General features: G+C 39.8%; 1 non-coding gene across 1 annotated transcript; it reads left to right on the top strand.

The window, feature by feature from the left end:
* Nucleotides 1-8166: 8166 nt before the first annotated feature.
* trnan-guu (transfer RNA asparagine (anticodon GUU)) lies at nucleotides 8167-8240 on the top strand. Its single transcript has one exon. It is a non-coding gene; the product is annotated as a tRNA-Asn (tRNA).
* Nucleotides 8241-12108: the final 3868 nt, after the last annotated feature.

Raw genomic sequence — 12108 nt, forward strand, 5'->3', positions numbered from 1 at the left:
CTGTGTTGTGCTGTTATTTTGTAAGAGATATCCTATTTTCAGGTTATATATGCATTTTAAGTAAGGAAAACAGGACATTTATTGAAACAAATGTGGACAGGTCAAACATGTTCAGACAAGGTCACAGTTCCTGAGAAAATGCCATGAATTCAAACTCAGACTTAGTTTTATACAATACAGTGACGTGTCAACAACACTTCAACATCCACAAGATGACATTGAGTTTTAGACATGCATTGCATATTACTAATTAAATACATTTCTCACACTGTTACATGAGCTTTAAGTAAAAGAATAAGCCATTATGTGTTTGAATTTGTGTTTTCGCCATAAACAAAAAAATATTTATGGTTCAACTGTATAAAGTATCAGCTATATAGGTATATAAAGGTGTGAACTAAAGCTGCTTCTCCATTCTCAGGCCTCACTCTAACAGGTTAGTTTCTTACTTGATTTTACCTCAGTTTGGAGCACTTTTACAATAGTTTGTTCTTCACTACTCTGGGCCTGAATATTGACAGTAACGTGAACACTCTAAATGAAGTTAATGTGTTAACAGTTTCAGGAGCTGGGTCATGCCTAAACCACACCTCTAATTTTCCAAGCAGCCTATTTATACTCTGCTCACCCATTCAACAGTCTGTGAGTATTTTTCAGACGTAATGAAAATAAACTTCTTGATAAATAAGAAGGGTTGAGGAAAGATGTCAACATGGAATCAACTGACAGAAAAGGAACACCCAATGAGGTTACATTTCCCAATGTTATAGTGACAAGCAAGCTAAAAAGGTTCGAGCTGATCCCTGTGCCACAGAGCACATGAATCACTATTGGAAGGGAGGCTCAGTCCATATCTGTGCTCAACCAGTGGCTGCTGTGTTTTCATCAAGATAATTTGATGAAAACAAATTATCTCAAATATTTGAGTGTAATGAAATGAATTTAGAACTGAGGAACGCTCTGATAACTTGCTACAATTACATAACTATAAATTCAACTCGGAATGTGACGTGGCTATTCAACTCTACCCTTCTGATTCAAATGATGATCTTCAATACCCCATCTGCTGTCGAACATTCTCTTCTAGTAACAAGACAAGCTCCAAGTCACAAACACCTGCGCTCTTTTATCTTTGACACTTGAGCTCTGTCTGGCACCACATTACAGTCAGTTCAACATCTGTCTGAGGTTCGCCCTTCACCTCCAACAACATTCCAATCTCATGGCATCAGGTTTGTTTTCCTGGTCCACCACCGCCTTCTGAGTCACTCAGCCAAGCAACACCAACACATTTTCCTCAGCGTCTTCTTCCTTCTCTAGCATCTCTGGTGACGTCACTCCGATCGGTGCCAGCTCATAGACCTCCATCAGATCAGCAGGTTCCTCACCACGGACTTCCAGAGTCTCTTGGCCAACGTAGCCTCATCTCAGTGTTCCTCTGCAGAAACTCAACAGATCACAGCACCACCGCCTAAGACCAAACATTTTGCCTCCCTCATCTCATGCTTGCTTGACCTGACCAATTCGGTTCCCTCTTTGCTGGATCAGGTCTCTCTGGATGATGGCTGCTGCTCTGAACTTGCATTCTGGCCAAACTGGAATGGAAGTTCCTATGACAATGTTGTCATCCTTTTGGGTGATTTGTTACAATATTTTTTTTACGGATGCAGCCCCATCCTTAGGTTATGGAGGGTTCTTTGAGGCAAGAAAGTTGTGGCAGCTGGCTGCCACAACTTCACAGAGACTGCTCTCTCTGAAAAAGAGAGGAGTCTGATTGCTCTCTTTTTCAAAATTATCCCCATTGTTGTGGTTTGCTGCTTCTGGGGCTGCCACTGGAAAACAAAGTGCATCCCTGCATTATGTGATAATGATGCTATAGTCATAGCAATTGACAAACGCAGCTCTTCCTTGAAATTGATCATGTCTTTTGTCAGTCACATCACCTGGCAGGCATTACCATATGCCAAGTTTCCAGCTATTCTAATGCCTTTGCTGATGCTCTTTCCTGATCTAAATTTCAGGCCTTCCGCCACCTGTGTTCTGCTGCAGATGCTCTTCCCACCCCAATTCACATCTCCAATCAATACATTTAACCCATCCAGGGACCTACCTCTTAAATTTTGATCTGAACTGCTATTATCTCCTTCTCAAACAGTCTTCAGGAAAAGACCCATGCACCATCTCGATCATGCATTCTGCCCTTTCTTCCATGTTTAAATTCATCTACAGATGTCGTAAGTTCAGCCCTAAATCCAAACCTGTGTCTCTCACTCCTGAAGGCTCTCCCATGACTACTGCCTGGTTTGGCAGACTCTAGGTCTAGACAGACCCAAGAACTATGCAGCCTCCCCATAGCCACTCTTTTAGAATAGAGGCAGCCACATCATCAGCCACCCTTTGGCCTCCCTACAGTCCATCATCACATCTGCCATTGCAAATACATCTTGTCCAATACAATTCCCACTCTCTAGCAAACTGCAGATTCACCCAGCCATTAACACATCCCAGTAATCACCTGGACAGAAGGTTTGCCTCTCCTCCTCTTGATATTCCTTCCCTCCTTAAATCCATTTCCAGGAAAATTTGCTCTATACTTTATTGGACCCTATGTTATTAAATCTATCGTCAGTTCCAGAATTGTCTGTCTCCGTCTTCCTTCCAGTGTCCGTGTCCATCCCACGTTCCATGTTTCCCAAGTAAAACCAGTCCTTACCAGCACATCCTTTTGTGTCTTCTGCTGAGGTCCTATGGTCCCCAAATTCCTCTGGCATTGCTGTCCCGTGGGACCGAGATTCCTATGCTTATGGCCTCTTGAGTGTCATCATCATGTAACTTCTGGGTCCCGCCAGGAACTCATTTAACCTCCAGATCTTTCTCATGGGTTTCATGGGCCGAAAGATTGACTTCCAGAACCATATTGTGGGTTGCTCTGTCACCGCCAGCGTCCACCAGATTTGAGCCACTTGTGAGACTCCCTTAGGTATGAGGCCTGCAGACCTAAGGGTTCTCCATCACTGCTGGAAATCTCCAGACTTCTGGGTTCTCTGTTGCTGCCGCCTTCCAAGGTTCCTGCTTCTTCATTGCATACCAAGTTTCCTGATTGTCCATCATCTTTCAAGCTTCCTGGACCTTCCAAGCTTCTTTAGTTTCTCAAATATTTGCAGAAACTACATGTGCAGAATATACATACTGTAACAAATGAGAATTTTAGTATTTTAACACATCAAAACTACAAGAAAAGAAACATTAGCTGAAAGGCGAAAGTTATTTGCATTGGCCGGGTATCGAACACTGGCTTAGCTAAATGGCCCTAAACAGTTCCCCATTCATTTCCAATGGTAGTGCTAAACCACTATGGACATAATATATTTTGGACCGCCACTGTCCAATCTTATGTGCAGGAGGGACACAGCCCTCTCCCTGCTCGGATCTTCACATCGATCCTACATAATTTTAATAGGTAAGTGTGAAAAGCCCATTTCCGCCACCCTATTAAAAAAAGAAAAATCTTATTATAATGAGATACTATCTCAAAAATAATGAGATAACTTGAGTTGGCCCTATAGTTTGACATTTTTTCAACTTGATAGAAAGAAATGGATATTGATAATATCATTGAGCAACACTTCAGAAGTGGTTTTACTTATTTTGAAATCTTGCGAGTTTTGGAAGAAACCCATAATGTCAAATTAAGTCTCCGGACGCTGGAGAGAAGACTGCAAAAGAAGCACCTTTAGTGTAGAAAAAAATAAGACCGATATTACAGAAGCGGCCTCTTTTATGTTGCAACAACTACAAGGATCTGGAAGACAGCATGGCTACAGGTGGATGCACCAGAAATGTTGGATGGCTGGCATAGTCACAGACAGGAAAACAGTACGTCTTTTGATGCACCTATTGGATCCCAACGCGATTGACCTGTGTGCACGACAAATTAAAGCCTTATAGGATATGTATTAATGGATGCATAGATGGCTTTTTAAGAAAAATGATCTGGCTAGAAGCACATAAGACTAATCGTGATCCTCACATTATCGCTGGCTATTTCATTGACGCTGTGATGGAGTATAATGGATTTCCACAAAAGATACAATGCAAAGATTTCTGCACAACACCGACAGTGAAAATGGTTTTGGCTCTGTTATTCTCGGTCCGAGTACAGAAAATCAAAGGATAGAGTTATGGTGGTGCACTTTAAGAAGTGAATGTGCCCAATTTTGGATGGACCATTTCGACCAGCTTAAAGCCGATGGCTAATTTGTTTGACAGTTTTCTGGACGAATCACTGATCCAGTTTTGCTTCCTACAAACAATGCAGGTACTATAAATTTACTTCTAGCTTTCAGCACACAAATTTAAAATATGTTACAAGTAATATAAAAGCATAACTTTTTTTAACAACTATTTTCTTTTTTTTTTTTTTTCATTTTTTAATCAAACAGGTGGAAGAGGATGAAATTGCCCATGCATGGAATGACCATTGAATATGATCTACAAATAATCCCCGGGCTCCTCATGGTCGTCTGACATTAATTCATGGTGTTCCCAACCCGTATGGGGATCCAAATTATTTACAGTCTGCTCATCTAACAAAGCTGGAAATATGTATAGAAGAATGTCGTTTCAAGAACTTTCCATGTGATGTCGATGTATTTCACGTATGCACTGAACTCATGACAGAGCACAGACTGATAATGGGGTGTATGAAATTACTAATCTTTATACGTAAGACTCCCTCAAATGATCATTGATGGGCTGAGGGAATAGTTTCTCTATTTCACCCAGGTCCACAAAACATCTAACAAGTCAGATATTATGTCAACATGTCCTGTGTAAACACTGTGACTGGTAAGACTAAAATGCATGAATGAGTTACAATTTGCTTTTATGGTTTATTTAAAAAGACTAATACATTTTAGTTTCCTTCAATGTTGAGGTCAAGGTCAATCTATTAATTTCTATGTATTTAATCCTCTTTATTATTGCAAAATACTATCCTCTTGTTCAAAACAGCACTAAATAGTGCCAGCATTTGCAGGTTCTCCGTGGTCAAGGAAACTGTTGATGTAAGGACAGGAGTGTTACATGTACAAACAATATTTTAATCATGTTATTTACTAACAAATAACTATTTGTGACAGTTTTCCTTCTAATATGCTTGTTTGCAGTTAGTATTAATTTGATGAGTACAAATGTTGTCATTACTCTTGACTTAGATGTATATGTTTTTCAGTATTATGGCCAATAAATGTATTTAAAGTGCAACAGCAATCATAAACAGACTACACTTATATTTATTTTGTAGTCTGCCAACAAAGAACAATCAATTATTTTGACATTCCCAAAAATAAATCACAAGTCCTTAAAAAGAATTGCCTTGGTGTATAGTGCACTCATTTAATAAGCTTAAGTTAAAGAAATTCTAAAACAAAAAAGATTCTTTTTATAGCCTTTCACAAAAGACATCCAATGTGCAAGAAAGAAAAAAAATAGTTTTGTCTGATGCAAAGATACAATAACAATGAACAGTTTGTATTTTTGTTTGTTCTGGTTGTGAACTTCTAAACATATTCTACAGTCATTTTCACTTTACCTCCAATGATTTATTAAGTCAGCTAACAATTACCATGTTAATTATGGGACAACAAAAGTCAGCTACATTTTGTTGACTGGCATCATGGCTTTCCAAACAGAATTTTTGACTGCTCCCCTGACAGTTAACAGGTCTGAAACTTCAGAACTTCTGCATGTATGTTAGAGTATCTCCCCTTTTGAGTTTTGACAACCTATGCCCTTAAACAAATGAACAGTTCTGCTGCACAAACCAGCATTTGCCTATCATAAACAGTTGATCCCTTTTTATTACATCTGGAGAAAGTTTGGGGAGGGTAACATCACCCAGATAAAATGTTATCTCTAAAACCTTAAATTCTGACAAGGAAATTTTGGGGGAAAACATCTACTTAGATCTTGATAGGCAACTTGTTATTTTAAATAGAATGGAATAGAATAGAATAGCATTTATTGTCATTGAACAGGATTCAACGAAATTTCTATTGCAACTCCCGTGCAAAAAGTCAAATATATACAATATTAAATAAACAAACACACAATAATAATAATAATAATATATACAACTAAAATTAACTAAAGGCACTCAACCACACCAAAGAAGAAGAAGCAGCAGGTCCAATTATGGTAAAGTGCAGATGATGTAATTGGAATTTATGTATGATTGAAGTTTTTTTTTTTGTAAAGTTGGGATGACATTTGCTGTGATGGAAAATTTTATAATGTTCTCCTCACCCTATTCTGGTTTAGATTATCTGCACAGTCCTATCATGAGTCTGGCCAAGCTTCTCTCACATAGGCCAGTGTCAAATAACAGCAGGGGAGAGGTCCTTGAATCTTGTACGCCCCCAACTTAGAACTTATCAAGCTCAAAGCTGCTGTCTTTAGCAGTAAAGAACATCCCCTTTTCCTTAACAATAGACAGGTGCCAAGATCATTGTGCTGGGCTCCACATAATCCTTGGTGCATAAAAATAAAAGATTCACACCTACAGATAATTTGCGCTCTTTTCTCTGAAAAGAACATGTAAAAGGCAGTCAGAACAAATGTGACAGGCTCCTTTCTTGTTCTCATCTTGCATGTTTTCAATACATTTCTAATTAGGTATTGTTGAGAATTAAAATGAGGAATAACTTGATTTAGCTCTTTAATTCATTCCTCTTTGTCCCGAATTCTTGTGTCTGTATAAATGTGCAGGGAGAAAGAGCAATCATACGACGTCAGACTTCAGATATCCAGAGTTTTATCCAGAGAAATTCAATGCAAGAAGAATGTTACAATAAGCATCTCACCTAGATTATCAAAAGTCCAAGACATGACAAAACAGAAACAATTAACAGAGTAAAAAGGGAAACAGAAACAAACAAAAGATGCATCTTTTGGGAAACTCTCACTCAGCACAAAGAGATTCGGACTTCTGATGTAAAACAAACCATTTTATAAGAATGTGTATTCTCCTCATTTAAATATATGCATTGGGAGGTGTGTTTTTTCCTCGTGGGCCTTCCCATTGATTTTATTACCTCCTGCTAAAGAGCCCCAAAGGCAGATATATGGATCGTCAAACTGGGTCTTTGCCGTACCAGGCGTCTCCTGAGCTAAATTTACGACCTCTGTCTGTTTTAGTTTTCTGCCTCAAATGATTCCACAAGAAAGTAGTTTGTATTTTTAACCAAGCTTGCACAAAATCTATTGCTTAATACTAACTATAAGTTGGATCTAAAACTAACTCATTAAAAGCATGCTTTTTAATGCTTAAAGAAATATACCAATATGTTTGATTATATGTTGTAACGGACTTCTATAGTTTTTAATATTTGTCTGAACTATTCAACCCTGAGTAAAGAATTTATTGCCCTGATAGCCAATACACTCCCTGTCTGAAATGTTCCTTAGGGAGTATAAGACTGCTTTCTGATTAGAAATTTATGTAAGTTCAGAGGGTCACCTGTTGTCTTAGTTTGGATTTGTATCTAAGTTTATCTTAACGTAAAAGTTAACTTGTGTACTATTGTGCTACTTTAAAATTCTATTTCAACAGTATCTTCCAGACTCAAGATAAACCACATCCTATATAATGTACTGTAAATTTTTAATGTAGGCTACAGTTGCATTGTGGGATATTTACCGGCTGGAGGCGAACTTTCACAGGCTAGCGGGTGGGTCAACAATGACTTTCACCGGGTAAGTACTTTTTAAAACAAACATTGTATTGCAGTTTTGTGTTGGGTACTTTTGTTTTATTAAGGATTATTTAATTTCTTGTATTCAATGTCATATTACCCTGATTGTAAATGTATCAGTTATGTTTTGAGATCAGAGTATTTTTCACTTTGGTTGCAATACTTTGACTCCTGTGTAACAAGCAAATATTGCTGTTGCAAAATACTATATTTTGCTTTGCTTAAGTTGGTAATATTTAAATTGACAATAAAATCAAGTGATTTTAATTTATGCATATATATATTTTTTTTAATTATAAAAATAAAAAAACTTAATTAAACTTGTGCGGACACAAACCTATAAGTTTACAAGTTGTCCTCTTACCCACTCCAAACGGCACTGTATGTAAAAAGATGCATGTGTCTCGCATCAGTCTCTGTGGCGCAATCGGTTAGCGCGTTCGGCTGTTAACCGAAAGGTTGGTGGTTCGAGCCCACCCAGGGACGCTTAGTTTTTTTTAATATATATTATAATATAACTAGAAGCCATAATGCCACATGATTATAAACACAATGTAGTATTGGATTTTAATTCAAACATACTCTGAATGCCCATTTCATTATATATGCTGATCGCAGTTCGTTACCCATAGTACCCAGTAGGAGGCGCTAAAGTTTGGTTCATTTTTGTGTCGGTGCGAGTCTCCTGTCAGTCAGCACTTTGGGCCGAAATATTCCACGCGGCGAAAATAGTCAAGTACACTTTTCCTATTCATTCTCTGAACACTACGGATGTAATGCACTGTTTGACCACCAGCGGGATTTTGGGGCGCTGTTTCCACGTCTTCTCTGTGATTACAATAGGGAAGAACTTTAAGCAGGAGATTGTACAACAGCAGCAGCAGAAAGATAATCAGAGGACAAGGAACTGTCTAGCATGTGGCCAGCTAAAGTCCCGTTTTCAGGGTGATGGCTTCTCTGTCCACTTCTTCTATCAGTCTGCAGAGGTAAAGTACTTTTACTGCTCACAAAAGGTTTACCACACCTACATGGCCTGACCCAAGAACGTCATTTTCTGACTTTGCGGACACACCATTTTTCACCCGGGAGCAGAAGTAAGACGGGTGATGGAGGAACAGGATGCTCCAAGGAGGAGCATCCTGCAGGGCGTCTGTGCAGGTTCTGCCACAGACCTCTGAAACAAGGCCCAAGCAGTCCTCATGTCCACACAGGGTTTCCTGGTGTGAATGGGAAGTACATTTTCTGCCCTGCAAAAATCCTGTCCTTATACCAGTCCCAGGGAATGAAAGGTGAAATGACATGGGGGGAGTTTTGTCAATCCTCTTTTTATGAGACTGAAAAGAAGAGGTGGGCTGCTGAAAAGGGCAAATAATTGCAGATAATTTTGCAAGTCCTAGTGTTTGGTGTAAATATTGTAAATATTAATTAATTAAAATGAAGTTTGTTATAGGGATTTGACACTGTTCCAAGTGGAATTTTTTCCCCATCTATTTCTACATTTTACACTTAAAATATCCAAAGTTCATGTTCTCCCTGTGCATGGTGGGTTCTCCGGCTTCCTATCCTCCCACAGTCCAAAAACATAAATGTTAGGTAAATTGGTCTCTCTAAATTCTCCGTAGTTATGAATGTGTGTGTGCGTGTGTGTGCATGCATGGTTGTTTGTCATGTCTGTCTCTGTGTTGCCCTGCGACACACTGGCGACCTGTTGCCTCTCGCCCGGAATGTAGCTGGAGAAACAGCAGCATCTCCCAACCTCACTATCCATCTGTCTGTCTGTCTGTCCGTCCGTATATATAAAACATTACTCTTCTGACATTTTGATACTAAATTTTGTATATATTTGTAAAGAATAAATACAGTATACATGTTTTAACAAAAAACAATTTTATAATTCTATCAAGTGGTCTAAGCACAGTTCTATTGCCTCTATATTTTGTCTGAAGGCTTCGCTCCTCAGTAGGAGATAGTTTCGCAGGATTATATTCAGAACAAATGTGCTCTGGACCTAGACAAACTAGACCTTTGTCTTGTTTTCCTGGACAAAGTATGTCCAGGAAAACTAAGAAACATGTAGAGTCTAGCCCTATGCATATCTGTTTTGATCCTAGACTCTAGATCATGCCAGATATGTATAAGGAAGTTCACTTTCTCAAAATGGTTGGAACAAGGGAACTGTTTCTGTGGTGCAATCAGTTTGTGCAGTCAGCTGTGAACTGAAAGGTTGGTGGTTCAAATCCACCCAGAGACAGTTAATTTTCCAACTGCCTATGAAATGGTGACACTACTTGTGTATGTCAGGTAAGTGTCCTTGTTAAAATTCAACAAAGATTAAATGATACTGCAAATGCCCTGCTGTCCAGAATATACCCCACCTCTCACCCTTTGACCGCTGGAGAGAAACACCAGACATTATCAGAGACAAAATCATGGGTGCTCAAGTCCAGTCCTTGAGCGATACCATCCTGCACAGAGGACACATATCCCGAGGTGAGGAGAAGCTGCTGCTGATTTTCTGCCTGTTGAGGAGAGCTGGTCCAAATAGATACAGCTGCAAGAATCAAAGTGACTGGAAATAAACTGAAGTGTGCCTTATTGCTTACTCTGTATGTTATTTTCTTTCTCAAACCATCACATATTACTAAGTTTGTAAATAATTTAATCAAATCTTAATGGGTTGACTGCCAGTGTTCTTTATTTTGCTTGTTATATGACTAAACTCAAATTATGTCCTGATTATGTGGACATTAGGGACATCAAATACAGATTTAGATGGATTTACTATTTCAAAAGTAAACTATAGGAACTGTTTGGAAAAGGCAGATATTCTTTGCTTAAATTCTTCTTGGGAGCAGATGTATTACATCTTTCTGAGTCTAAGATGTCTTTTCCTTTAATCAGTGTTTAGTGAACTATGTCTCATCCATCTTACAGAGGAAATATGTATTATAAAATGTATGTGTCTCAAAAGTAATGGTTATGTGAATGTTTCTAAATCTTTATGAACTATGACCCCTTATGGAGAAGAACATCATTGGAGACTCTGTTTTGTTGCCCAGAAGTGGGTCACCACCCAGCCAGCATACCTAGGTGGGCCCCATATGGGATATAAGTGGGCAGGCAATATGGGTCCAAAAGGGTTTGTCCACGGTTTCCATGGTGGCCCCACATGGGTTTGCCCAAGTAGATTTCAATGGGTGCTGACTGGGCTTTCAGTGGGTCCCACATGGTTAACTTACATGAGGCCCATCTGTGGCCCACTAGGGTGCTGTCAGGAATATTTACCTGGGTCCCAATTGGGTCTGAACTGGGCTAGAATATGGGTACCAAGTGGGTTTGTCCACGGTTTCCATGGTGGCCCCACATGGGTTTGCCCAAGTAAATTTTTATGGGTGCTAACTGGGCTTTCAGTGGGGCCCATGTGGTTAACTCACATGAGGCCCATCTGTGGCCCACTAGGGTGCCGTCAGGAATATTTACGTGGGTCCCAATTGGGTCTGAACTGGGCTAGAATATGGGTAACAAGTGGGTTTGTCCACGGTTTCCATGGTGGCCCCACATGGGTTTGCCCAGGTTGATTTCAATGGGTGCTGACTGGGTTTTCAGTGGGTCCCACATGGTTAACTTACATGAGGCCCATCTGTGGCCCACTAGGGTGCTGTCAGGAATATTTACCTGGGTCCCAATTGGGTCTGAACTGGGCTAGAATATGGGTACCAAGTGGGTTTGTCCACGGTTTCCATGGTGGCCCCACATGGGTTTGCCCAAGTAAATTTTTATGGGTGCTAACTGGGCTTTCAGTGGGGCCCATGTGGTTAACTCACATGAGGCCCATCTGTGGCCCACTAGGGTGCCGTCAGGAATATTTACGTGGGTCCCAATTGGGTCTGAACTGGGCTAGAATATGGGTAACAAGTGGGTTTGTCCACGGTTTCCATGGTGGCCCCACATGGGTTTGCCCAAGTAAATTTTTATGGGTGCTAACTGGGCTTTCAGTGGGGCCCATGTGGTTAACTCACATGAGGCCCATCTGTGGCCCACTAGGGTGCTGTCAGGAATATTTACGTGGGTCCCAATTGGGTCTGAACTGGGCTAGAATATGGGTAACAAGTGGGTTTGTCCACGGTTTCCATGGTGGCCCCACATGGGTTTGCCCAGGTTGATTTCAATGGGTGCTAACTGGGCTTTCAGTGGGGCCCAGATGCCTTAATCCTGTAGGAACAATTCTCATCTAACCTGGATGTGAATTACATTCATAGATATGCAATCTTGATCAACAATCCAAAGTCTAGCTTAAAACGTGTTCAAATAAAAAAAAAAAGAGATGTGAAAAATTTATTTTGCTCAAGGCTTT

Source organism: Poeciliopsis prolifica, unplaced genomic scaffold (assembly GCF_027474105.1).
Source record: "Poeciliopsis prolifica strain line A6 unplaced genomic scaffold, Auburn_PproV2 SCAFFOLD144, whole genome shotgun sequence".
Classification (NCBI taxonomy): Eukaryota; Metazoa; Chordata; class Actinopteri; order Cyprinodontiformes; family Poeciliidae; genus Poeciliopsis; species Poeciliopsis prolifica.